Raw genomic sequence first — 27,689 nt, 5'->3', positions numbered from 1 at the left:
TGGTCACCCATCGCCACCAGCTGCATCGCTCCCGGTCATTTCCTATGACAGTCAGCTCCATTTAGTGGCCAAAATGTAGTATAATATCACAGTGCCAAATTATTGCCACTAGATGGAGCCAATGATTTGATATTTGTCCTGATTGGACGAATGTGTGCTACATTTGATCAACCAATTGTTTTCTCCTTTATAATAGACCTTCAAGTCACCATACCAAAATGCGGTTAACATGTTTCGTCCTGGAAGACAACTTGAGAAAACAGACCTCTTGCAAGAGTTTACACCACAAAATGTACTCAGCCAATGAAAGGTAATGACTCCATTTTTATTTTAAAAAGCCTACAGGACCGCCTTTTAAGTGGTGGGGTTAACGTGTTTCGTCCTGGAGGACGACTTGAGAAAACAGACCTCTTGGAAGAGTTTTCACCACAAAATGTACTCAGCACATGAGAGGTAATGACTCCATTTTTATTTTTATCCTGCTATCAATGGCCAACACGGTACAACACTTCATCCATGTCTTTGGTGAGCTCTGATCTCCTTATGAAGTGTTTCTTACATGATGAAGATCAGCCATGGAGTATATCTGAGGTGTATATCAGGGTGTGCTTCTTCCCCACATGTCCAGCAACATTCACATACAAGACATTTCCCGCACTCACTAATACACCTCGAGGGTTGTGTGGGACCCCTGATGTACAGGAAGACGATTCCTTCACCTTGGCTTCTCCCCCGTGTGCAATCTCTGATGCTTGTAAAGAGTGGATGCTCTTGAGAAACATTTCCCACACTCGGGACAGAAATACGGCTTCTCCCCTGTGTGAGTTCTCTGATGTAGGGAAAGTTCATACTTATGGACAAAACTTTTCTCGCACACAGGACAGGAATACGGCTTATCACCCGTGTGAGATCTCTGATGTTTCAGTAGGGAGGATTTATTAAGAAAAACGTTCTCACACTCGGGACAGGAATAGGTCTTCCTATCCAAGTGCAAAATCTCATGTCTATAAAGTTGAGACTTCTCTGAAAAGCATTTCCCGCACTCAAAACAGGAATACAGATTATCCTCCTTGTGCAATCTCTGATGTTTTTTAAAACTGGATTTATCTGAATAACATTTCCCGCAATCAGGACAGCAATGCGGCTTCTCCCCCGTGTGCACTCTCTGATGTGAGTTATAACTGGACTTATCTGCAAAACATTTTCCGCACTCAGGACAGGAATACGGCTTCTCCCCCGTGTGCAATCTGTGATGTCTGTAAAGATTGGAGATCACTGAAAAACATTTCCCGCACTCATTACAGGAATACGGCTTCTCCCCCGTGTGAGATCTCTGATGTATGGAAAGATAGGATTTATTTGGAAAGCATTTTCCGCACTCATTACAGGAAAACGGCTTCTCCCCCGTGTGAGATCTCTGATGTACAGAAAGATGCCACTTCTGTATAAAACATTTCCCGCACTCAGGACAGGGAAACCTTGTATCTGTTGGAGGGACAACACCGTCCCTCACAGTCTGAGGTTCCTCAGGATAAGAGGAATACGATGGTCCGGCACCGTCCCGCACAGTCTGAGGTTCCTCAGGATAAGAGGAATACGATGGTCCGGCACCATCCCGCACAGTCTGAGGTTCCTCAGGATAAGAGGAATATGATGGTCCGGCACCGTCCCGCACAGTCTGAGGTTCCTCAGGATAAGAGGAATACGATGGTCCATCTACACTGTGTGGTGCCGGATGGACATTTGAGGTAGTCAGGTTTTCTCCTGGACTATACTGTGTGATGTCCTCATCTTCTACTTTACAGTCTGGAGACAAAGTGAGACAATCCTCTGAGGTTTTCCTCATCTCCCGTCCATCTACTAAAATAGAAATACAAAGATTATTACTAGACATCAGCTGATTGGTTCCCCTAACCAACCAAGATGAAGACTGGACTGATCCTGAAGACCACCATCATTGGGTTATTGACTCCTCCCCCTCATTATCACTTTTTTTTTAAGGTTCCAAAGTTGGAGGATTTTATCACATCATCAGATATATAATGTCCAGCTGGTAGGAAATGTACAGCATAGAGTATATAGTGATGGGGTCAGGAGTATGTAATGTACAACATAGAGTATATAGTGCAGGGGTCAGGAGTATGTAATGTACAGCATAGAGTATATAGTGATGGGTCAGGACTCATGATATTGGTGTTCAGTAATCAGTGGCGGATGAAATGTTTACTGGAGACAAGTTGCAGAGATCCCACACCGCTGCCTCCCATCTCCTGAGACTGCACTCAGTGACTTGGGTCTGAGACTATACAGACATATCCCTCCACCCGGCACAGCCAGCAAATAACAGAGCAAGTAACCCGGGAGAATTGTTCTGTCAGAGATCTCACTAGACCCGGGCATGGGGCAGAAGACCCAAGGTACATACCCCAGGTGTCTAGGTCAAGCAAACCCTATGGTGAAAATCAACATTTTGCTGCCAGCTGAACCCCAGAATCTCCATAAATCCAGTCTAGAGACATAAATTGTGTCTGCAGCACAGAGAAGGAAGATTATCCGAGAGAAATACAGGAATACAGGACGGGGAACACAGCTCAGGAAAGTGACCAGGGGATTACAGGCTGATATCACCCAGTCCCCGCCCTACTCTGGACCAATCAGTGAGCAGTATGGGTGGAGGAATGGATTTAGTGTTAATGACCCACCTGTGCTGATCTCTGTAGGAGTGTCCTCCTCTATAAATGTCCCCGTTATTCCATCCTCCTCCATAGACTGCTGATCATCCCTCACATACGTCTCTTCTTCTTCTGATTTAACCTCAAATTCTATATCGATTGGATCTCCACTCTAAACCAAGAGAATGATAGATTATAACATCTTGTACAGAGTTCATTCATCATCTCCATGAGTTACTTTTGTGTTCTAGATGCTCCTTCCCACCAACCTTGTAAAAGTGAGGAATGGTGTGACCTTCCTGTGTGGAATCCCGGGAAGACAGAGGACGGGGACATCTCTCTGGTGGCTTCCTGGTATTAAGTGGCTCCATCATATCCTTGTGTCCTTCTGAAAACTCCTCCTTCACTCCATACTCCTCATCCTCCTCTTTATACTCTTCTTTGACAACAATAATATAATCTTCGAGGTTTCCACTCTAAATATATAATAAAACATTCATTATAATAAACATGTTTGTGTATAAATCATAACCACCAATAATTGTTCCTCATCTACCTGATGATGGTGGGGGATAGTGTGACCCTCCTGTGTGGAATCCCGGGAATACAGAGGACGGGGACATCTCTCTGGTGGGTTCCCATTACTGGATCCATCTGTAGGAAACACACACACTGACTGAATACATTGTTTCTATGTGTTTATCAGATGATGGGGGATCTAGGTGGAGCCTCCGTACTGCTCTCTCCTTTACAATAAAGTCTCCTCTTACCCGGTGATGTGAGGGGCGGCTGATTGTCCATCATGACGTCCTTGTAGAGATCCTTGTGTCCTTCTAAATACTCCCACTCCTCCATGGAGAAATAGACAGTGACATCCTGACACCTTATAGGAACCTGACACACACAATGATACAGTCACCATCCAGACACACCCCTTGTCTGTTACTGGATAATGTCCCAGAATCCTCCTCACCTCTCCTGTCAGCAGCTCCATCATCTTCTTGGTGACTTCTAGAATCTTCTCCATGTTGTGTCTCTCGGGTTTTAGGGAGTCACATGGAGGCACTGTGATGGTCATGTGATCACCGAACTTCACAAGAGGAAATCTCTGTATTGAGGAACCAATAAAAATATCATGTTAGATTCCCAGAATCCTCCTCACCTCTCCGGTCAGGTCTGTGTTTTATTAATAGAGCGAAGTCATGTGACCTCCCAGAATCCTCCTCACCTCTCCGGCCAGGTCTGTCTTTTATTAATAGAGCTAAGAGTGATGTCATGTGGCCTCCCAGAATCCCCCTCACCTCTCCGGTCAGGTCTGTATTATTAATAGAGATAAGAGTGATGTCATGTGACCTCCCAGAATCCTCCTCACCTCTCCGGTCAGGTCTGTGTATTATTACTAGAGATAAGAGTGAGTGAGAAACTTATATAGCGCAACACATGCGAACTGAATCGCCTCTGGGCGCTGAATCGATTCCATGCGTAGATCCCCTTTGACCTCAGAAGAGATGGGTTTTAATCTTTCTCCTGAAGGCCAAGTGGTTCACCTTTAACCGAAAGATGGTTGGTAGATCGTTCCACAGACGAGGTCCCTGGACTGCAAATCTTCGATCTCCTTTGGACTTGTATCTGGCTTTGGGTATCTGGAGTAGATTTTGGTTAGTGGATCGTAGCACGTGATTGGGGTTGTGAGCTTTTATTTTTTCGCATAGATATTGGGGGGCGTTTCCTTGAATACACTTATGCATTAAGCAGAGTGCCTTGAAAGTGATTCTGTCTTTTACTGGCAACCAATGAAGGGATCTCAGTGAAGGCGAGATTGATTCCCATGGTTTTTTGCCGGTCACTAATCGAGCGTCGTATTTTGAACGACTTAAAGACAAGTGATTTGGTATTTGGGGAGTCCTAGATAGAGGGCATTTGCATAGTCAAGTCTGGAATTATTAATTGTTCCCACCACGACTGCAATGTCCTCTTTCGGGATAAAGGGGGTGAGTCTGCTTAGAAGGCACAGCAGATGGTGCGATCCGCTGACTACTGACCCTATTTGTGCATCCATTGTCATGTCATACTTACCTGGCAGGGGAGACACCATGATCATGAAGGTGGTTCTCCCAGGGCGAGGCTCGGCCATTGCACTCTGGCCGTGCTGATCGTGGTGTCTTCCCTGTCGCTTCTCGGCCTTTTGGCTGGGACTGGGTGTGGTATCTGTTCTTATCAGTTGTCAGCGGAGCGCTGAAGCACCTCCAGAACCCTCCCAGTACTAGGTGGGGCTCCCCCGAAAGGGAGACCCCATGAGAGCAGGCGAACCAAGCCAGAAGGCCATGTCCACCTACTCCCAAGACATTCAGGGCTGGCCCGAGGACCGGCACCCTACTGATCACACAGTGTCACAAAACGTGCACAACATAAAAAAGACAAAAAGTGACAAACATTGGCTATAAATAAAATAAAGTGGGGGAAGGAATAGTGGAGAGGAGAGTGAAAGAAGTGGCCATTATGGTGAAACAATGACCAGGCCCTCCGGCCAGGAATAAAAAATTCCTCTGGTCCTAGCCAAAAGGCAGGTAAAAAAAAAGCGTGTATCTGGTGCAGTGACCGTGGTATCTTAAATCAATGTGTCCCTTACACACAGTGATCTTCAGATACCCCTGGACTGCCACTCCAGGGGCACATGCACCATAGACTTTTCGTTCCATATCCGACCCCCCCGACCGGCCAGTGCAGCCCTCCACCCCTGCCAGCAACCCAGCATATTTGCACGGTCCTACCCCGCCCACCACAGGTTATCACCAGCTCCTCCTACCGGATCGCTGAGAGTGATAGCACTTACACCAGCCAGCCAGAAGGCCAGACTAGAACTCGGCAAAAAGACCAAGACCAAGCGCAGCACCCACCCTCACCAGGAGCACCCTTCCAGATGGCTCAGACTCAACCATGGGCCGGCCCCCAGTAACTGTCGGGCAGTCCCTGCTGAAACCATCCTTCCAGGTGCAATGACGTCATTGGATTGCATCCACCCTCCCCATGTAGGAGGTGCTTCAGCGCTCCTAGTCCATGTTGTTGCGGGATGATTTTTTCGGTTAGTGTGAAACAGGAGAAGTTCTGTTTTCGAACCGTTGAGTTTAAGATAACTCTATGTCATCCAGTTGTCTATCAAAGTAAGGCATTTCTCTAGCCTGAGATAATGATCCTTTTTGTTACATATGCGAAAATACAGTTGTGTGTCATCTGCATAAGAGTGATAAATTTACTTCTGGTTACTAATGATTTAGAAAAGAGGGCGGAGATAGATGTTAAACAGTACGGGCGACAACAATTATTAATAGAGATAAGAGTGATGTCATGTGACCTCCCAGAATCCTCCTCACCTCTCCGGTCAGGTCTGTGTATTATTAATAGAGCTAAGAGTGATGTCATGTGACCTGCCAGAATCCCCCTCACCTCTCTGGTCAGGTCTGTGTATTATTAAGAGATCAGAGTGATGTCATGTGACCTCCCAGAATCCTCCTCACCTCTCCGGTCAGGTCTGTGTGTTATTAATAGAGATACGAGTGATGTCATGTGACCTCCCAGAATCCTACTCACCTCTCCGGTCAGTAGGTAGATGATCTCCAGGGTGAGGTTTAGTATCCTCTCAGTCATCTGACTCCGGTCCTCCTCCATCCTCATTGGTCATGTGATGTATACAGGTTACCTGTAGACCAAAAATTGATGAGAAAATGATGAGGACTGTACTGGTTGTACAATATTAGGATGGGGGATAATATGAGGGTTTCTATCAAGGAAGTCCCCCCAGTGGAATTACACACCGAGGAAAATTCCTTTTGGTGTTTTTGAGATTACTTTTGGCTTGATGGATCACAAACTCCAATTTCTATGTAAAGTCTGTTTTGCTCGTTTTTGATCTTCTGACAAAGAAGGACAAATATGATTCCCTTTATGTCTAAATAAACCCCCATCCCATATAAAAGTCATATAAGCCATTCAAAGCCACCGATAAAATGAAAAAAATGAAGATAATATTCCGGCCCTGTAAGTGGGGGAATGTTTTGCCCCCGAAGGGGTTAATCTAGGTTTCCACACTATATATGTGTGTATTATCATCTGCTGGAGATAAAAGACGTCACAGTGACTATGGAGGAAGAGGACGGACATGACGGGGGTTACTGGGTGTAAATGGAAGATAAGATCTTATTACCTCCCTTGCAGAAACTTCCAGCAACGTCTCCGCTCTACTGCCTCCCGACTCACCTCTCACCTGGAACTTCCTGTCTGTGCCTGACATCACTTCCTGTCTTCCATAGAGACTTTCTGTCTCTATGGTAGAATTGAGATCACCATCTTGTTGAGCTCAGAGGAACTGCAGCCCCCAAAACATCTCGTAGTGTGAACACGGCCTTGTGCTGTGTTCCTTATAGATGGGTAGTTGCCAGTCGTCTCAGACTTTACCAGGACAGTAACACCTTTCATCTATTTGTCCTGCGATGTCTGTGTCCTGGGCAGTGTCCCGAGAATCACAGCAAAATATGTAAATGTGTTTGTGTCCAGGCAATGGTATACCAATTAGTGTCCAGGATGATAAATGATACAAATAAATATGTGAAAAGTGTGGGGGAGGGGCATTTGTATGGCGCCCCCTTTACTCTGAAACCCCTAACTAAAATCTAATGGGACGAATTGGCTTCAGAAGTCACCTAATTAGTAAATAGAGTCCACCTGTGTGTAAATTAATCTCAGTATAAATACAGCTGTTCCGTGAAGTCCTCAGAGGGTTGTTAGAGAACCTTAGTGAACAAACAGCATCATGAAGGCCAAGGAACACACCAGACAGGTCAGGCATAAAGTTGTGGAGAAGTATAAAGCAGGGTTAGGTTATATAAAAAAAAAATCTCCCAAGCTTTGATCATCTCATGGAACTCTGTTCAATCCATCATCGGAAAATGGAAAGAGTATGGCACAACTGCAAACCTACCAAGACATAGTCGTCCACCTAAACTGACCGGGCCGGGCAAGGAGAGCATTCATCAGAGAAGCAGCCAAGAGGTCCATGGTAACTCTGGAGGAGCAGCAGAGATCCACGGCTCTGGGGGGAGAATCTGTCCACAGGATAACTATTATGCCCGCGTACACACGACCATTTTTAATGGTCTAGAAAAAATGACGTTTTTTTCAACCCGATTATTGTTATTGTTAAACCGGCCTTGCCTACACACGACAGTGAAAAAAAATGCTCTAGCAAAGTGCGGTGACATACAACACCTACGACGGCACTATAAAGGGGAAGTTCCATGTAGATGGCGCCACCCTTGGGGCTGCTTTTGCCGATTTCGTGTTAGTAAAAGACGATTTGTGCTTTTCAGTCTGTTACAGCGTGATGAATGTGCGATCTCCATTATGAACGGTAGTTTTACCAGAACGAGCGCTTCCGTCTCATAACTTGCTTCTGAGCATGCATGTTTTTTTCACGTTGTTAAAGCCTACACACGACCGTCTTTTACGATGTTAAAAACAACGTGAACATTTAGGGCATGTTCTAAATTTTTAATGGCCATTTTTTTCGTCATGAAAAATGCTCTGGAAGAGTGACAAGAAGAAAGACACTCTATTCTATTTCAATTCAAATTTCTATTCTATTCTATTTTTTTATATATATTCTTTTCTATTCTATTCTTTTTTATTCATATATCAGAAGATAGTTATATTATTTTTTATTCTATTAGTTTCTATTCTGTTTTTATTTACTATTCTATTTTGTACTGGTTTACTCTATATTTTGGGGGGACCCCTGGTATGCTCTTGGAGGGGGAACCCATGCCGTTTTATTTAAAATTCAGCGTGGAGTTCCCCCTCGAGATCATCAGAGCACAAGTCGCATGCCAAAGTCGGAGCATGTAAGACGGCGTTCCGACTTCAATGATATTCAATGGGCTGAAGTAGGATCAAAGTCGGACCAAAGTAGTGCAGGGAGCATTTTCAAAGTCAGACCGACATGTGTCGGACCAGTTAAGACAGCTCTCATAGGGAAACATTGATTTTCACACGTCATGCGACGTGAGCTCCCGATCTCGGAGTGTTTGTCATACCAGTGTGAACCCGGCCTTAATCATTTAAATAGCGTTCCTTTCATTTTCTTTGAGCAGTGTCTATAAATCAGAGGCTGTTCCTGAAGTATGAGAACGTTTGGTCTTCTTGGACTTCAAGTTGACGATTTCCATGTTATGCCGCGTACACACGACCGTTTTTCGGGTTGTAAAAAATGACGTTTTTTTTAATGTCTTTAAAAACGATCGTGTGTGGGCTTCAAAGCATTTTTCGGGTTCTGAATTTTTTTTTTGAACATGCTCTATTTTTTCACAACGTTTTTAACGTTGTCGTAAAAAATGGTCGTGTGTTGGCTTTAACAACGTGAAAAACCCGCGCATGCTAAGAAGCAAGTTATGAGACGGGAGAGCTCGTTCTGGTAAAACTAGCGTTCGTAATGGAGAAGGCACATTTATTATGTTGTAACAGACAAAAAAGCGCGAATCGTCTTTTACTAAACACAAAATCAGCCCCAAGGGTGGAGTCATCCGAATGGAACTTCCCCTTTATAGTGCCGTCGTACGTGTTGTACGTCACTGTGCTTTGCTAGAGCATTTTTTTTTTCTTACGGTCGTGTGTAGGCATGGCCGTTTTAATGATCGGGTTCAAAAAGACGTCGTTTTTTCTAGAGCCTGAAAAACGTGTTTTTTTACAACCCGAAAAATGATCGTGTGTATGCGGCATTACTCCTCGGTGTTAGGTTTACCAGCTATTGTTCTGTGTCCCATGTCCGGGCGATTTGTCCCATGATCCTGCCAGTAGCATATGCTTGTCTCAAAGATTAAGCCACGCACGTGCAAGTACACATGGCCGGTACAGAAAAGCTGTGAATGGCTCATTAAATCAGTTATGGTTCCTTTGATCGCTCCATCTGTGACTTGGATAACTGTGGTAATTCTAGAGCGAATACACGCCAACATGACAGATCTCAATTTATTTTATATATATATATATATATATATATATATATATATATATATATATATACAGGGCTTTTTTTCTCAGACAATAGGTGCAGGAACTCCCCCTTTCCGAGTCACCCCTTTTCTCCGCCCCCTACCCACCTCCCAGTACCGCCCCTTTTAGACAATATATAACCAAGTTTCATTTTGTGGTGCCAAGTAATTTATATGGAATTTGGTAATGATATCAAGAAAAGCAGTAAAATAGATCCCCTTCAGCCAGCAACAATAGATCCCCCTAACAACAATGGACCACCCACAACAAAATTTCCCTGCCAGCATCAACAGATCTCCATACAGCCAGCATTAATAGACTCTGGCTGCCATTAACAATTGAACCCTCCCCCAACAGTAGATCTCTTTCGGCAACAACTGATCCCCCCAGCAACATAAAACCCCCCTAGAAACAATAGGTCCCCCACCAGCAACAATAGACCCCCCTGCAAAAATAGATCCACAGCAGTGAGCATCAATACCCTGCAGCACACCCCAGCATCCCTTGCTATTACATACAGTCAGTTGAGAAGGTGCCGGAACTGCGTTCCCCCTCGTTCCCGCTGAAAAAAAGCCCTGTATATATATATATTATGGAAATTTATGGAGGGTCTTGGAGCCTTATTCAACTGCTACTCAGTTATGGCACTGTACTCGGTTTATGAGCCTTTTTCATGCCGTATTGTTTTGTTTGTTCAATAAAGCACTCCTGCTTTCTAAAAAAAACAGATCTGTAAGTGTTTGTGAAATGTTTCCACCACAAAATGTACTCAGCCAAAGAGAGGTAATGACTCAATTTTAATTTTAAAAGCCCTAGAGGGCCGCCTTTTAAGTGGTGGGGTTAACGTGTTTCGTCCTGGAAGACGACTTGAGAAAACAGACCTCTTGCAAGAGAATAATAAACCTCTAATGCCACGTACACAGGTTCGGAAATTCAAACAAGAAAAGTTTGATGTGAGATTTTGGTCGGAAATTCCAACCGTGTGTAGGATCCATCGGACATTTTCTGTCGGGATTTCCGACAACAAAAATTTGAGAGCTGGGTCTCAATTTTTCCAAAAACAAAAGTTCTTGTCGGAAATTACGATCGGCTTTATGCAATTCTGACGCACAAAAAAACACGCATGCCGAACTGCCTATTGAACTTCATTGATCTCGGCTCGTCTTATGTATTGTACGTCACCGCATTCTTGACAGTTGAAATTTCCGACAACATTTGCATGACCGTGTGTATGCAAGACAAGTATGAGCCAACACTCCGTCTGAAAAAATCCACGGTTTTCTTGTCGGAATTTGACCGGAGAGGTGTGTGTATGCGGCATAAGTCTCCATACCACAAAATGACCGCCTTTTAAGTGGTGGGGATAACGTGTTTCGTCCTGGAAGACCACTTTAGAAAACAGACCTCTTACAAGAGAATAATAGACCTCTAAGTCTCCATACCACAAAATGCACTCAGCCAATGAGAGGGAATGACTCCATTTTTATTTTTATCCTGCTATCAATGGCCAACACGGTACAACACTTCATCCATGTCTTTGGTGATCTCTGATCTCCTTATGAAGTGTTTCTTACATGATGAAGATCAGCCATGGAGTATATCTGAGGTGTATATCAGGGTGTGCTTCTTCCCCACATGTCCAGCAACATTCATATACAAGACATTTCCCGCACTCACTAATACACCTCGAGGGTTGTGTGGGACCCCTGATGTACAGGAAGACAGGACTTCAGTGAGGAACATTTCCCTTACTCAGGACATGAAAGTAGCTTCTTCTTTGTGTGAGATCTCTGATGTTTATAAAGACTGGACTTATCTGCAAAACATTTCCCGCACTCATCACAGGAATACGGCTTTTCCCCCGTGTGCAGTCTCTGATGCCTGTAAAGATTAGAGTTCTGAGAAAAACATTTTCCGCACTCAGAACAGGAATAAGGCTTCTCTCCCGTGTGCAATCTCTGATGTTTGTAAAGACTGGACTTCACTGAAAAACATTTTCCGCACTCAGAACAGGAATAAGGCTTCACCCCCCTGTGCAATCTCTGATGTTTGTAAAGATTGGACTTATATGAAAAACATTTCCCGCACTCAGGACAGGAATACGACTTCTGCCCTGTGTGCATTTCTCGATGTCTTTTAAGACTGCACTTACGTGAAAAACTTTTCCCGCACTCAAGACAAAGATATGGCTTTTCCCCTGTGTGAGACCTCTGATGGTTGCAAAGAGAGGATTTTGTTGAAAAACATTTCCCGCACTCAGGACAGGAATACGGCTTCTCACCTGTGTGAGATTTGATATGCTCCTTAGGACCAGATTTAGAATGGAAACACTTCCCACACTCAGTACAGGGAAACCTCTTCTCTGTTGGAGGGACTGCACCGTCCCGCACAGTCTGAGGTTCCTCGGGGTAAGAGGAATACGATGGTCCGGCACCGTCCCGCACAGTCTGAGGTTCCTCGGGGTAAGAGGAATACGATGGTCCGGCACCGTCCCGCACAGTCTGAGGTTCCTCAGGATAAGAGGAATACGATGGTCCATCTACACTGTGTGGTGCCGGATGGACATTTGAGGTAGTCGGGTTTTCTCCTGGACTATACTGTGTGATGTCCTCATCTTCTACTTTACAGTCTGGAGACAAAGTGAGACAATCCTCTGAGGTTTTCCTCATCTCCCGTCCACCTACTAAAATAGAAATACAAAGATTATCCGAGAGAAACACAGGAATACAGGACGGGGAACACAGCTCAGGAAAGTGACCAGGGGATTACAGGCTGATATCACCCAGTCCCCACCCTACTCTGGACCAATCAGTGAGCAGTATGGGTGGAGGAATGGATTTAGTGTTAATGACCCACCTGTGCTGATCTCTGTAGGAGTGTCCTCCTCTATAAATGTCCCCGTTATTCCATCCTCCTCCATAGACTGCTGATCATCCCTCACATACGTCTCTTCTTCTGATTTCACCTCAACTTTAGGATCTCTCAGGTTTCCACTCTGAATATAGAATAAAAATGACATCAATGGTAACAATGCAGATAATGTACAGATCCTAATGATACTATCAGTGATTGTTCCTCATCTACCTGATGATGGTGGGGGATGGTGTGACCTTCCTGTGTGGAATCCCGGGAATACAGAGGACGGGGACATCTCTCTGGTGGGTTCCTGGTATTAGGTGGCTCCATCATATCCTTGCGTCCTTCTGAAAACTTGATCATCACACCATACTCCTCATCCTCCTCTTCATATTCTTCTTTAATGACAATATTATAATCACTCGGGTTTTCACTCTGAATATAAAAGAAATAGACAGTGACATCCTGACACCTTATAGGAACCTGACACACACAATGATACAGTCACCATCCAGACACACCCCTTGTCTGTTACTGGATAATGTCCCAGAATCCTCCTCACCTCTCCTGTCAGCAGCTCCATCATCTTCTTGGTGACTTCTAGAATCTTCTCCATGTTGTGTCTCTCGGGTTTTAGGGAGTCACATGGAGGCACTGTGATGGTCATGTGATCTCCTGACTTCACAAGAGGAAATCTCTGTATTGGAGAACCAATAGGAATATCATGTTAGACTCCCAGAATCCTCCTCACCTCTCCGGTCAGGTCTGTGTATTATTAATAGAGATAAGAGTGGTGTCATGTGACCTCCCAGAATCCTCCTCACCTATCCGGTCAGGTCTGTGTATTATTAATAGAGATAAGAGAGATGTCATGTGACCTCCCAGAATCCTCCTCACCTCTCCGGTCAGGTCTGTGTATTATTAATAGAGATAAGAGAGATGTCATGTGATCTCCCAGAATCCTCCTCACCTCTCCGGTCAGGTCTGTATTATTAATAGAGATAAGAGTGGTGTCATGTGACCTCCCAGAATCCTCCTCACCTCTCCGGTCAGGTCTGTGTATTATTAATAGAGATAAGAGTGATGTCATGTGACCTCCCAGAATCCTCCTCACCTCTCCGGTCAGGTCTGTGTATTATTAATAGAGATAAGAGTGATGTCATGTGATCTCCCAGAATCCTCCTCACCTCTCCGGTCAGGTCTGTGTATTATTAATAGAGATAAGAGTGATGTCATGTGACCTCCCAGAATCCTCCTCACCTCTCCGGTCAGCAGGTAGATGATCTCCAGAGTGAGGTTTAGTATCCTCTCAGTCATGTGACTCCGGAACCCCTCCATCCTCATTTGATCTATACAGGTTTCTGTCTAGACAGGTAAGGATGAAAATTGACAATGAAAATATATATGTAAGTGGGGGAATGTTCTGCCCCTGAAGGGGTAAATCTAGGTCTCCACACTATATATGTGTGTATCATCATCTGCTGGAGATAAAAGACGTCACAGTGACTATGGAGGAAGAGGACGGACATGACGGGATTACTGGGTGTAAATAGAAAATAAAATCTTATTACCTACTCTACTGCTTCTTCCAGCGATGTCTCCCCTCTCCTTCCTCCCGACTCACCTCTCACCCGAAACTTCCTGTTTGTATCTGACATCAATTCCTGTCCGCCATAGAGACTTCCTATCTCTATGGTAGAAGTGAGATCAGCATCTTGTGGAGCTCAGAGGAACTGCAGACACGATAAACGTCTTGTAGTGTGACACGGCCTTGTGCTGTGTGTGTATGTACTGTATATCCTTATAGATGGGTCATCTCCACTCCCACCAAGGGGGAGAGAAATATATTACTGCCTAGTCCAGCCTTTCTCAGCCAGGGTTCCTCCAAAGGGTTCTAGGGGTTCCTTGAGCAATGAACAATTTCTGTCTCTCAGGAACAACTGACATCAATGAGCTGTAAGGAGGGCAGTCTTCCCACTGATGATGATGTAAAATGTCTTTCTCCCATTGGTCTCCAATGTACGGGACCACTACACTGATATAAGGGGGTCCTTCTCCCATTGGTTAGGAATGTAAGGAACCACTACACTGATATAAGGGGGTCCTTCTCCCATTGGTTAGGAATGTAAGGAACCACTACCCTGATATAAGGGGGTCCTTCTCCAATTGGTTAGGAATGTAAGGAACCACTACACTGATATAAGGGGGTCCTTCTCCCATTGGTCTCCAATGTAAGGGACCACTACCCTGATATAAGGGGGTCCTTCTCCCATTGGTCTCCAATTTAAGGGACCACTACCCTGATATAAGGGGGTCCTTCTCCCATTGGTCTCCAATGCAAGGGACCACCAGCCTGATATAAGGGGGTCCTTCTCCAATTGGTTAGGAATGTAAGGAACCACTACACTGATATAAGGGGGTCCTTCTCCCATTGGTCTCCAATGCAAGGGACCACTACACTGACCACTGATATAAGGGAGTCCTTCTTCGAATGATCATGATTATAAAGGGTTCTTTGAATAACCTGGTCATTTTGAAGTTTGTTGTCAAAAAGTCAGATCGTGTGTTTCGGCCTTTCGACTCACCATGTCCTAGGACAGCCGCCGCTCCCTCCGTCATCCATGTGACACTCTACAGTAATTAAGAAAAAAGATCCTTCTCCAGACCAGTGTTCCCAGGTCATGACCTTGAGCAAATAGTTAAAGCGGTGGTTCCCCCTTAAAAACAACTTTTTTTTATTCCACTGGCCCCCCACATTTCAATCGAATTAAGGCTCTTATTTTTTTTTTGCTGCTGTACATACCTTGATACAGCATCTTCACCCATGCATCCGGGTTGCGAGTCCCGCGGGAGTGGGCGTTCCTCACATGTGTTTGATTGACATTTTTCCCAAAAACGAGCTCCCCCCCGTCGCGTAAGCCGCGTCACGGTTGGCGAAAGGAGCCGAACGGCGAGTCGTCGCTATACTGCGCATGCGCATCGCCGTTCGGCTCCTTTCGCCAATCGTGACGCGGCTTACGCGACGGGGGGAGAGCTTGTTTTTGGGCAAAACGTCAATCAACAGCATGTGAGGAACGCCCACTCCCGCGGGACTCGCAACCCGGATGCACGGGTGAAGATGCTGTATCAAGGTATGTACAGCAGCAAAAAAAAAATAAGAGCCTTAATTCGATTGTAATGTGGGGGGGCAGTGGAATAAAAAAAAGTTGTTTTTAAGGGGGAACCACCGCTTTAAGTTTCTTTACTAAGGTGACCAGATTTTTTAAATGAAATCCGGGGACATATTTTTTTTTCACTAGTAATGGTGGCAATCAGCGAGTTTCTGCCCATCGCCACCACCGCTCACCTCACAGCCTGTCAAGTTTTTCTCTTCGGGCCCCGGCTACTACTGGGTGGGGAGCGGAGGAAGTTCACTCCACCAGAGAAGGCAAGGAGATAGGCAGGCAGGCGGCTGAACGGGACTTGAGCCAAGGCTGAAGAACATGCGAGCGGAGCTGGATGGGCATACACCCAAAACAGAAGAAATATTCCCTCCGCTCCGACCAGCACATGATCATCAGAAAGGGGCACAGATAATGGAAAAAATACACCCCGTAAGCTAATAGGAGCGGCGGAGCGGGGGGTGTGTAATTTTTTTTAATTCTGCACTGACTGTCATTGAAATTGCCCCAGTCCCAGTTCAAATCTAATCCAGGGACAAAACCGGGGACAGACTTGGTCCGGGGACAGTGTCCTCAATCCGGGGACTGTCCTCTGAAACCGGAGATGTCTGGTCACCCTATCCTTTAAGCTCTCAGCCAAGCACACGCTGAGGCCCAGCAACAGCTCTTCAGTAAACACACCTACGGGGCAAAGAACCAGTCTGAGCAAGCCTTCCAAACATTTATCTTCTCCCCAGCCATCTTCTAGGTGCTTCCTCCCAAGGATTGGCTGAGGTCAGATAAATATTCATAACTTTAGTGGCTGACCCTCCCAGTTATCTCTGGAAGCTTCTTCCAGAGGCATGCAGGAGCAATCAACCACCCATTGGTCACCAATATAAGGGACCACAACACTGACCTCTGATATAAGGGGGTCCTTCCTTCTACCGTTGGTCACCATTGTAAGAGACCACTACTTTGATATAAGGGGGTTCTTCTCCCATTGGTCACCAATATATGGGACCACTACATTGACCTCTGATATAAGGGGGTCCTTCCTTCTCCCATTGGTCACCAATATATGGGACCACTACATTGACCTCTGATATAAGGGGGTCCTTCCTTCTCCCATTGGTCACCAATATATGGGACCACTACACTGACCACTGATATAAGGGGCTCCTTCTCCCATTGGTCACCAATATAAGGGACCACAACACTGACCTCTGATATAAGGGGGTCCTTCCTTCTACCGTTGGTCACCATTGTAAGAGACCACTACTTTGATATAAGGGGGCCCTTCTCCCATTGGTCACCATTGTAAGAGGCCACTACACTGACCTCTGATATAAGGGGGTCCTTCTCCCATTGGTCACCAATGTAAGAGACCACTACACTGACCTCTGATATAAGGGGGTCCTTCTCCCATTGGTCACCAATGTAAGAGACCACTACACTGACCTCTGATATAAGAGGGTCCTTCTCCCATTGGTCACCATTGTAAGAGACCACTACACTGACCTCTGATATAAGGGGGTCCTTCTCCCATTGGTCACCAATGTAAGAGACCACTACATTGACCTCTGATATAAGGGAGTCCTTCTCCAATTGGTCACCATTGTAAGAGGCCACTACACTGACCTCTGATATAAGAGGGTCCTTCTCCCATTGGTCACCAATGTAAGAGACCACTACACTGACCTCTGATATAAGGGGGTCCTTCTCCAATTGGTCACCATTGTAAGAGACCACTACACTGACCTCTGATATAAGGGGGCCCTTCTCCCATTGGTCACCGATATAAGAGACCACTAAACTGACCTCTGATATAAGGGGTCCTTCTCCCATTGGTCACCAATGTAAGGGACCACTACACTGACCACTGATATAAGGGGATCCTTCTCCCATTGGTCACCAATATATGGGACCAGTACACTGACCACTGATATAAGGGGGTCCTTCTGTCATTGGTCACCAATGTAAGGGACCACTACATTGACCTCTGATATAAGGGGGTCCTTCCTTCTACCGTTGGTCACCATTGTAAGAGACCACTACTTTGATATAAGGGGGTCCTTCTCCCATTGGTCACCAATGTAAGAGACCACTACACTGACCACTGATATAAGGGGGTCCTTCTCCCATTGGTCACCATTGTAAGAGACCACTACACTGACCACTGATATAAAGGAGTCCTTCTCCCATTGGTCACCAATGTAAGGGACCACTACACTGACCACTTATATAAGGGGGTCCTTCTGTCATTGGTCACCAATGTAAGGGACCACTACATTGACCTCTGATATAAGGGGGTCCTTCCTTCTACCGTTGGTCACCATTGTAAGAGACCACTACTTTGATATAAGGGGGTCCTTCTCCCATTGGTCACCATTGTAAGAGACCACTACACTGACCACTGATATAAGGGGGTCCTTCTGTCATTGGTCACCAATGTAAGGGACCACTACACTGACCACTGATATAAGGGGGTTCTTCTCTCATTGGTCACCGATATAAGAGACCTCTACACTGACCACTGATATAAGGGGGTCCTTCTCTCATTGGTCACCATTGTAAGGGACCACTACACTGACCACTGATATAAGGGGGCCCTTCTCTCATTGGTCACCATTGTATGAGACCACTACTTTGATATAAGGGGGCCCTTCTCTCATTGGTCACCAATTTAAGGAACCACTACACTGACCACTGAAATACGGGGATCCTTCTCTCATTGGTCACCAATGTTAGGGACCACTACACTGTCCGCTGATATAAGTTTTTTCCCATTGGTCACTGTGATAGACCGAACCAAGATAGGGCTTCTGGAGAGGACTAGGAGCAAGCCTCTTACCCACTGACTATGGCCCAGGGAGAGAGCAGATCATTCTCTAATGATGGACCACCACTCAATGGACACTGAGAACGTGGTTTGGAACAGTAATATTTATCCACAATATCTCCCAGGAAATATATAAAGACACATTCCTTGTTTGTTTAGTTCTGAACTATACATATTAATTGAAATAGCTGATCACATTGGACTCTGTTTTATGTTCTCCAATGTAGGAGCCGAACAGTCTGCTATTGAGGTCTCCTGCTCTAGTCTGTTGCCTATTAGGCTGAGGAGAGGGGAGACCACTGTTTGTTTTGTTAATTGTGCTAATTGGAACACCCTTTGTCTCTCGTAGCAAACCCTTGTGGGATGTGTTTATACTTATGATAATGTGACCTTTGTATTCACTGTTGTAGGGGCCGAATAGTCTAGTCATCCAGGTTGCCAATTAACCACTTAACGCCCGCCGCACGCCTATTTACGTCCACAGAATGGCACGTACAGGCAGATGGGCGTATATATACGTCCTTGCCTTCTAGCGGGTCGGGGGTCCGATCGGGACCACCTCCGCTGCGCGGGGCGGGCGGATTCCCGCGGGGAGCGATCCGGGACGACGGCGCGGCTATTCGTCTATAGCCGCTCCGTCGCGATCGGTCCCCGGAGCTGAAGAACGGGGAGAGCCGTATGTAAACACGGCTTCCCCGTGCTTCACTGTGGCGGCGCATCGATCGAGTGATCCCTTTTATAGGGAGACTCGATCGATGACATCAGACCTACAGCCACACCCCCCTACAGTTGTAAACACACACTAGGTGAACCCTAAATGTTACAGCGCCCCCTGTGGTTAACTCCCAAACTGCAACTGTCATTTTCACAATAAAGAATGCAATTTAAATGACAATGGTCCCAAAAATGTGTCAAAATTGTCCGAAGTGTCCGCCATAATGTCGCAGTCACGAAAAAAATCGCTGATCACCGCCATTAGTAGTAAAAAAAAAATTATTAATAAAAATGCAAAAAAAACTATCCCCTATTTTGTAAACGCTATAAATTTTGCGCAAACCAATCGATAAACACTTATTGCGATTTTTTTTCACCAAAAATATGTAGAAGAATACGTATCGGCCTAAACTGAGGAAAAAAAAGTTTTTTATATGTTTTTGGGGGGGATATTTATTATAGCAAAAAGTAAAAAACATTGCATTTTTTTCAAAATTGTCGCTCTATTTTTGTTTATAGCGCAAAAAATAAAAACCACAGAGGTGATCAAATACCACCAAAAGAAAGCTCTATTTGTGGGGAAAAAAGGACGCCAATTTTGTTTGGGAGCCACGTCGCACAACCGCGCAATTGTCTGTTAAAACGACGCAGTGCCGAATTGCAAAACCTGGCCTGGGCATTTAGCAAGAAAATGGTCCGGGGCTTAAGTGGTTAAGGTAATGTTTATAGCATGTCAGTTGTTGCAATTGTGTTTCTGGTTACAGTTTCTATTGTTATGTTGCGTACACACAGTCTGAATTTCCCGCCAGCAAAAGTCCGATGTGAGCTTTTGGTCGAAAATTCCGACCATGTGGTATGTCGGAATTTCCGCCAGCAAAAGACTGAGAGCAGGTTCTCAATTTTTCAGACGAAAAAAATTGCGAGCGGAAATTCCGATCGTCTGTAGCAATTCCGACGCGCAAAATTCCGACGCGTCCTCGGAAACAATTTGACGCATGCTCAGAAACATTGAACTTCATTTGCTTTGCTCGTCGTAGTGTTGTACGTCTCCGTGTTCTTGACGGTCGAAAGTTCCGAGAACTTTTGTGTGACCGTGTGTACGCAAGCCAAGCTTGAGCGGAACTCCGTTGGAAAAACCATCCAAGGTTTTTCCGACAGAATTTCCGCTCTTGTGTACAGGGCGTTAGTGTAATTTGATCAGAAGGGGGGGGGGGATGTCCTCCTGTGGTATATATTTGGTGTGATTCTGTTCAAATAAACGTTCCATGTTGCAGTTTTCTAACTGAGCTAGTCTCACCCGGTTCATGGTTACAACATGTGGCTGTAATATCTGGTATCTGAAGGTCCAGACTGAAGGGAGCACTTAAGCGGAGTCACCAATGTAAGGGACCGCTACACTGACCACTGATATAAGGGGGTCCTTCTCCCATTGGTCACCAATGTAAGGGATCACTACACTGACCACTGATACAAGAAAGTCCTTCTAACATTGGTCACCAATGTAAGGGAACACTACACTGACCACTGATATGAGGGGGTCCTTCTGCCATTGATCACCAATATAAGGGACCACTGCTATAAAGGAGTTCTTCTCCCCATTAGTCCCCAACGTAGGGGACCAAGACACTGACCCCTTTGGATGAGCTCCTTGCTTCGTTTTTATAAAGTAGGGGTGAGCATTTTCGAACCGAACATTCGATTTTCTGGCCCCCTTCAGTTTGAGTCGTGCATAATACTGTATATAGGAGCAATAGTTCTACCACCCACTTCCCATGGTCACAAATGTTTTAAGGAAGCAGCTGGTTCTTGCACCCGCCACATCTTTAGGAACTGCTGACCTCACCGGGAATCGCCGCCATGTAAGCAAAGGGTCAGGGATGGCTGTAAAACCACTGCCCAAATATGGCCACTGGGCAATGTCTCCACTATATCCTCCCTTTCTTTATAGAGCTGATAACAGCTCGGGGATCAGTCATTCGGCTTGTGGTACCTTCAGGTACTATGTACCCCATACCCATTCATGTCGGTGGGGGTCAGCATCTTATTATTAAAAGGAAGCTTCCAGATTTCGATAAGCTTTCTACTGGAAGACCACCGGCCAGGGTCGTAGGGAAGAGGCCCTTGATAAATTCTGACCTTCATTTATTTAACACAGTGATTTTCTAGAATCGTCAGCTCCATCTAGTGGCCATAATGTGGTATTTTTCTTGAAAGGCCTAAGACAGGAAAAATAGCAAAATACCACTTTATGGCCACTAGATGGAGCGAACGATTATAGGAAGTTAATTGAAATACAACTAGAATTTATCACGGTTGGAGGAACACATGTCACATTTATCCAACAAGTTTAAAAAAAATAGACCTCTGTGTTTTTACACCACAAAATGTACTCAGCCAATGAGAGGTAATGTCATAGAGGTCTATTATTCTCTTGTAAGAGGTTTGTTTTCTGAAGTCGTCTTCCAGGACGAAACACGTTAACCCCACCATTTAAAAGACAGCCCTCTAGGGCTTTTAGAATAAAAATGGAGTCATTACCGTACATTTTTATTTTAAAAGCCCTAGAGGACCGTTTCTTTTAAGTGGTGGGGTTAACACGTTTCGTCCTGGAAGACGACTTGCGAAAACTGACCTCTTGCAAGAGAATAATAGACCTCTAAGTCTCCATACCACAAAATGTACTCAGCCAATGAGAGGTAATGACTCAATTTTTATTTTTCTCCTGCTATCAATGGCCAACACGGTACAACACTTCATCCATGTCTTTGGTGATCTCTGATCTCCTTATGAAGTGTTTCTTACATGATGAAGATCAGCCATGGAGTATATCTGAGGTGTATATCAGGGTGTGCTTCTTCCCCACATGTCCAGCAACATTCATATACAAGACATTTTCCGCACTCACTAATACACCTCGAGGGGTTGTGTGGGACCCCTGATGTACAGGAAGACAGGACTTCAGTGAGGAACAATTTCCTCACTCAGGACAGGGAAGTGGCTTCTTCCCCGTGTGAGATCTCTGATGTGTGACAAGTTTTGATTTTTCTACAAAACATTTCCCACACACGGGACAGGAAAGTTACTTCTCCCCCGTGTGCAATCTCTGATGTTTGTAAAGATTGGACTTATCTGAAAAACATTTCCCGCACTCTGGACAGGGAAAGGGCTTTTCCCCCGTGTGAGACCTCTGATGTGTGGTAAGATAGGACTTCTTTGAAAATAATTTTCCGCACACTGGGCAGGTATGTGCCTTTTCACCTGTGTGCAATCTCATATGATTATTAAGAAAGGACTTATCCGAAAAACATTTCCCGCACTCAGCACAGGAAAATGGTTTCTCCCCCGTGTGAGACCTCAGATGGATGGAGAGATTGGACTTCTTTGAAAAACATTTGCTGCACTCAGTACAGGAATACGGCTTCTCCCCCGTGTGAGACCGTTGGTGTCTGCTGAGGCTGGATTTCTTCGAAAAACTTTTTTCACACTCAGAACAAGAAAACGGCTTCTCCCCCGTGTGAGACCTCTGATGTGTGACAAGGTCGGATTTTTGCATAAAACATTTCTCGCAATCAGAACAGGAATACAGCTTCTCCCCCGTGTGCAATCTCCGATGATTGTAAAGATTGGACTTATCCGAAAAACTTTTCCCGCACTCAGGACAGGAAAACGGCTTCTCTCCCGTGTGAGATCTCTGATGTATGGAAAGATACCACTTATTTGAAAAACATTTCCCACACACTGGACAAGAATACGGCTTCTCTCCCGTGTGAGATCTCTGATGATTATAAAGAAAGGACTTCACTGAAAAGCGTTTCCCGCATTCAGAACAGAAATACGGCTTCTCGCCGGTGTGCGATCTCTGATGAATGGAAAGATTGGACTTCTTTGAAAAACATTTCCCGCACTCTGCACAGGAATGAGGCTTCTCTCCTGTGTGAGATCTTTTATGCTCATTAAGACCGGATTTGAAACGGAAACTCTTCCCACACTCAGTACAGGGAAACTTCTTATCTGTTGGAAGGACAGCCCCGTCCCGCACAGTCTGAGGTTCCTCAGGAGGTTCATCTACACTGTGTGGTGCCGGATGGACATTTGAGGTAGTCGGGTTTTCTCCTGGACTATACTGTATGATGTCCTCATCTTCTACTTTACAGTCTGGAGACAAAGTGAGACAATCCTCTGAGGTTTTCCTCATCTCCCGTTCATCTACTAAAATAGAAATACAAAGATTATTACTAGACATCAGCTGATTGGTTCATCAATCACTATGATCCACCATCGAAGATTCATTCAGAACAAGGCAAACCAATCAAAAAGCTATTGAAATTTCCGTGAGGTACCAGAAGACACAAGCTGCTCCTTAGCATCTGAAGGAGACTCTCAGGACAGCTTCAGAAGCCACAAAAAAAAAATGGGTAATGTCTCGAATGATTCCCAGTGTGACCATAGCTTGTCTCTGCTGGTTCCTGGTTCAACCTCAGCTAGTAGCTGACGTCGGCTAGTTCCTGACCATAGGTTGTCTCTAATGATTCCCAGTTTGACCTCAGCTAGTTCCTGACCATGGCTTGTCTCTACTGGTTCCTGGTTCAACCTCAGCTAGTAGCTGACCTCGGCTAGTTCCTGACCATAGCTTGTCTTTGCTGATTCCAGGTTCAACCTCAGCTAGTAGCTGACCTTGGCAAGTTCTCGACCACGGCTTGTCTCTAATGATTCCCAGTTTGACCTCAGCTAGTTCCTGACCATGGCTTGTCTCTACCGGTTCTTGGTTCAAACACAGCTAGTAGCTGACCTCGGCTAGTTCCTGACCATAGCTTGTCTCGAAAGATTCCCAGTTTGACCTCAGCTAGTTCCTGACCATGGCTTGTCTCTGCCGGTTCCTGGTTCAACCTCAGCTAGTAGCTGACCTCGGCTAGTTCCCAACCACGGCTTGTCTCGAAAGATTCCCAGTTTGACCTTAGCTAGTTCCTGACCACGGCTTGTCTCGAAAGATTCCCAGTTTGACCTCAGCTAGTTCCTGACCACAGCTTGTCTCGAAAGATTCCCAGTTTGACCTCAGCTAGTTCTTGACCATAGCTTGTCTCTGCTGATTCCTGGTTCAACTTCAGCTAGTCTAGTTCCCCTAACCAACCAAGATGAAGACTGGACTGATCCTGAAGACCACCATCATTGGGTTACTGACTCCTCCCTCATTATCACTTTCTGTTAAAGGTTCCAAAGTTGGAGGATGTTATCACATTATTATCAACATGTAAAAGTCTGTGCTCCAATCAAATCATCAGATATAAAATGTCCAGCTGGTAGGAAATGGGTGTAACAAAAGAGAATACATATTATGTGTATATATAGCAGGGGGTGGAGGGGAGAGAGAGGTCAGGAGTATGTAATGTACAACATAGAGTATATAGTGCAGGGGTCAGGAGTATGTACCATACAATAATTCGATCTGCCATAACATCATGACCACCCACCTAATATTGAGTGCTCCCCCCCCCCCCCCCCCCGACTGAACCCCAGAATCTCCATAAATCCAGTCTAGAGACATAAATTGTGTCTGCAGCACAGAGAAGGAAGATTATCCGAGAGAAATACAGGAATACAGGACGGGGAACACAGCTCAGGAAAGTGACCAGGGGATTACAGGCTGATATCACCCAGTCCCCGCCCTACTCTGGACCAATCAGTGAGCAGTATGGGTGGAGGAATGGATTTAGTGTTAATGACCCACCTGTGCTGATCGCTGTAGGAGTGTCCCGTGTGGAATCCCGGGAATACAGAGGACGGGGACATCTCTCTGGTGGGTTCCTGGTATTAGGTGGCTCCATCATATCCTTTTGTTCTTCTGAAAACTCCTCCATCACTCCATACTCCTCATCCTCCTCTTTATACTCTTCTTTGACAATAATATTAAAATCCTCAAGACTTCCACTCTGAAATATAGTAAAATATTAATTGAAACATTTATGTTTGTGTATAAATTTTAACTACCAATAATTGTCACTCATCTACCTGATGATGGTGGGGGATGGTGTGACCTTCCTGTGTGGAATCCCGAGAATACAGAGGACAGGGACATTTCTCTGGTGGGTTCCTGGTATTAGGTGGCTCCATCATATCCTTGTGTCCTTCTGAAAACTCCCCCATCACTCCATACTCCTCATCCTCCTCTTTATACTCTTCTTTTACAACAATATTATAATCCCCGAGATTTCCACTCTGAATATAGAATAAAACATTCATTATAATAAACATGTTTGTGTATAAATCATAACTACCAATAATTGTTCCTCATCTACCTGATGATGGTGGGGGATGGTGTGACCTTCCTGTGTGGAATCCCGGGAATACAGAGGACGGGGACATCTCTCTGGTGGGTTCCCATTACTGGATCCATCTGTAGGAAACACACACACTGACTGAATACATTGTTTCTATGTGTTTATCAGATGATGGGGGATCTAGGTGGAGCCTCCGTACTGCTCTCTCCTTTACAATAAAGTCTCCTCTTACCCGGTGATGTGAGGGGCGGCTGATTCTCCATCATGACGTCCTTATAGAGATCCTTGTGTCCTTCTAAATACTCCCACTCCTCCATGGAGAAATAGACAGTGACATCCTGACACCTTATAGGAACCTGACACACACAATGATACAGTCACCATCCAGACACAAGATTATCGTGATACAAGATGCTGGTAAAGATCTCTAGTTTCCTATTATTGTATGGCGGTGTCATCCACCAATTCACCCAAGCACCCCGCATGAAATGTGGGAAAGCATTTAAGGTTCTCTCACCTCTCCGGTCAGGTCTGTGTTTTATTAATAGAGATAAGAGTGATGTCATGTGACCTCCCAGAATCCTCCTCACCTCTCCGGTCAGGTCTGTATTATTAATAGAGATAAGTGTGATGTCATGTGACCTCCCAGAATCCTCCTCACCTCTCCGGTCAGGTCTGTTTTATTAATAGAGATAAGAGTGATGTCATGTGACCTCCCAGAATCCTCCTCACCTCTCCGGTCAGGTCTGTATTATTAATAGAGATAAGAGTGATGTCATGTGACCTCCCAGAATCCTCCTCACCTCTCCGGTCAGGTCTGTATTATTAATAGAGATAAGAGTGATGTCATGTGACCTCCCAGAATCCTCCTCACCTCTCCGGTCAGGTCTGTGTATTATTAATAGAGATAAGAGTGATGTCATGTGACCTCCCAGAATCCTCCTCACCTCTCCGGTCAGGTCTGTGTATTATTAATAGAGATAAGAGTGATGTCATGTGACCTCCCAGAATCCTCCTCACCTCTCCGGTCAGGTCTGTGTATTATTAATAGAGATAAGAGTGATGTCATGTGACCTCCCAGAATCCTCCTCACCTCTCCGGTCAGGTCTATATTATTAATAGAGATAAGAGTGATGTCATGTGACCTCCCAGAATCCTCCTCACCTCTCTGGTCAGGTCTGTGTATTATTAATAGAGATAAGAGTGATGTCATGTGACCTCCCAGAATCCTCCTCACCTCTCCGGTCAGGTCTGTGTATTATTAATAGAGATAAGAGTGATGTCATGTGACCTCCCAGAATCCTCCTTACCAACCAGCAAACAGTTCAATTTTCGAATGGTTGGTGAGGTCAAATCAACCTTCGTTTTCGATCCATAGTGACAAGAAGATCTGAAGGAGGAGGAGGGAATGGTTTTCTCAAATGAACAAAATTCTATCTGTGGATGTGGTTTTTACTTCAAAAATGATGTACATAATCTAATGAAACCCATTTAATTTGCTTCGAAAAATCATACATATCGCAATAAAACCCGTTTAATACGTCTGGGATTCCATTCAAATAGCGAGTCTGGATGAAACTCGCTTTCAAATGAAATTAGCGGATACCATGATGTAAAAAAAAACATTTTCTGAAGAACGATTGTTCTACGAATGCTGAGAAAAAAAAAAAAAAAACGAACCGGGTATAGCCCCCTCCCCATCTGCAGAAGAAAAAAACCTTCAGAGGGAAGAGGTAGGTCCTCTCAGAAGGGATGGATCGATGAGTCAAAATTGGTGGGAAAGACGACACATCTCCAAAGTGAAGAGATTGTTCCGGCCTCGTAGGTCTGGAAATGTTCTGACCCTTGAAGGGGTTAATCTAGGTCTCCACACTATATATGTGTGTAATATAATCTGCTGGAGATAGAAGACGTCACAGTGACTATGGAGGAAGAGGACGGACATGACGGGGTTACTGGGTGTAAATAGAAAATAAGATCTTATTACCTCCTCTGCTGCCGAGTCCCAACAATGTCTCCTCGCTACCTCATGGAACGTCTTGCCTTTACCTGACATCACTTCCTGTCTGTACCTGACATCACTTCCTGTCTTCCATAGAGACGTCCTATCTGGGTAGAAGTGAGGTCACCATCTTGTGGAGCTCAGAGG

General features: G+C 45.1%; 1 protein-coding gene and 1 pseudogene across 1 annotated transcript in view; both read left to right on the top strand.

Annotated features, from left to right (window-relative positions):
- Positions 1-27,689, top strand: part of LOC120909737 — an 857,992-nt gene that overhangs the window by 529,850 nt on the left and 300,453 nt on the right. The gene's annotated exons all lie outside the window — the stretch shown is intronic.
- LOC120912465 lies at positions 4,741-4,895 on the top strand (annotated as a pseudogene).

The sequence above is a fragment of the Rana temporaria genome, chromosome 8 (genome assembly GCF_905171775.1).
Source record: "Rana temporaria chromosome 8, aRanTem1.1, whole genome shotgun sequence".
Lineage (NCBI taxonomy): Eukaryota > Metazoa > Chordata > Amphibia > Anura > Ranidae > Rana > Rana temporaria.
The sequence above is the reverse complement of the archived record's forward strand: the minus strand, read 5'-3'. Positions and strand labels throughout refer to the sequence as shown.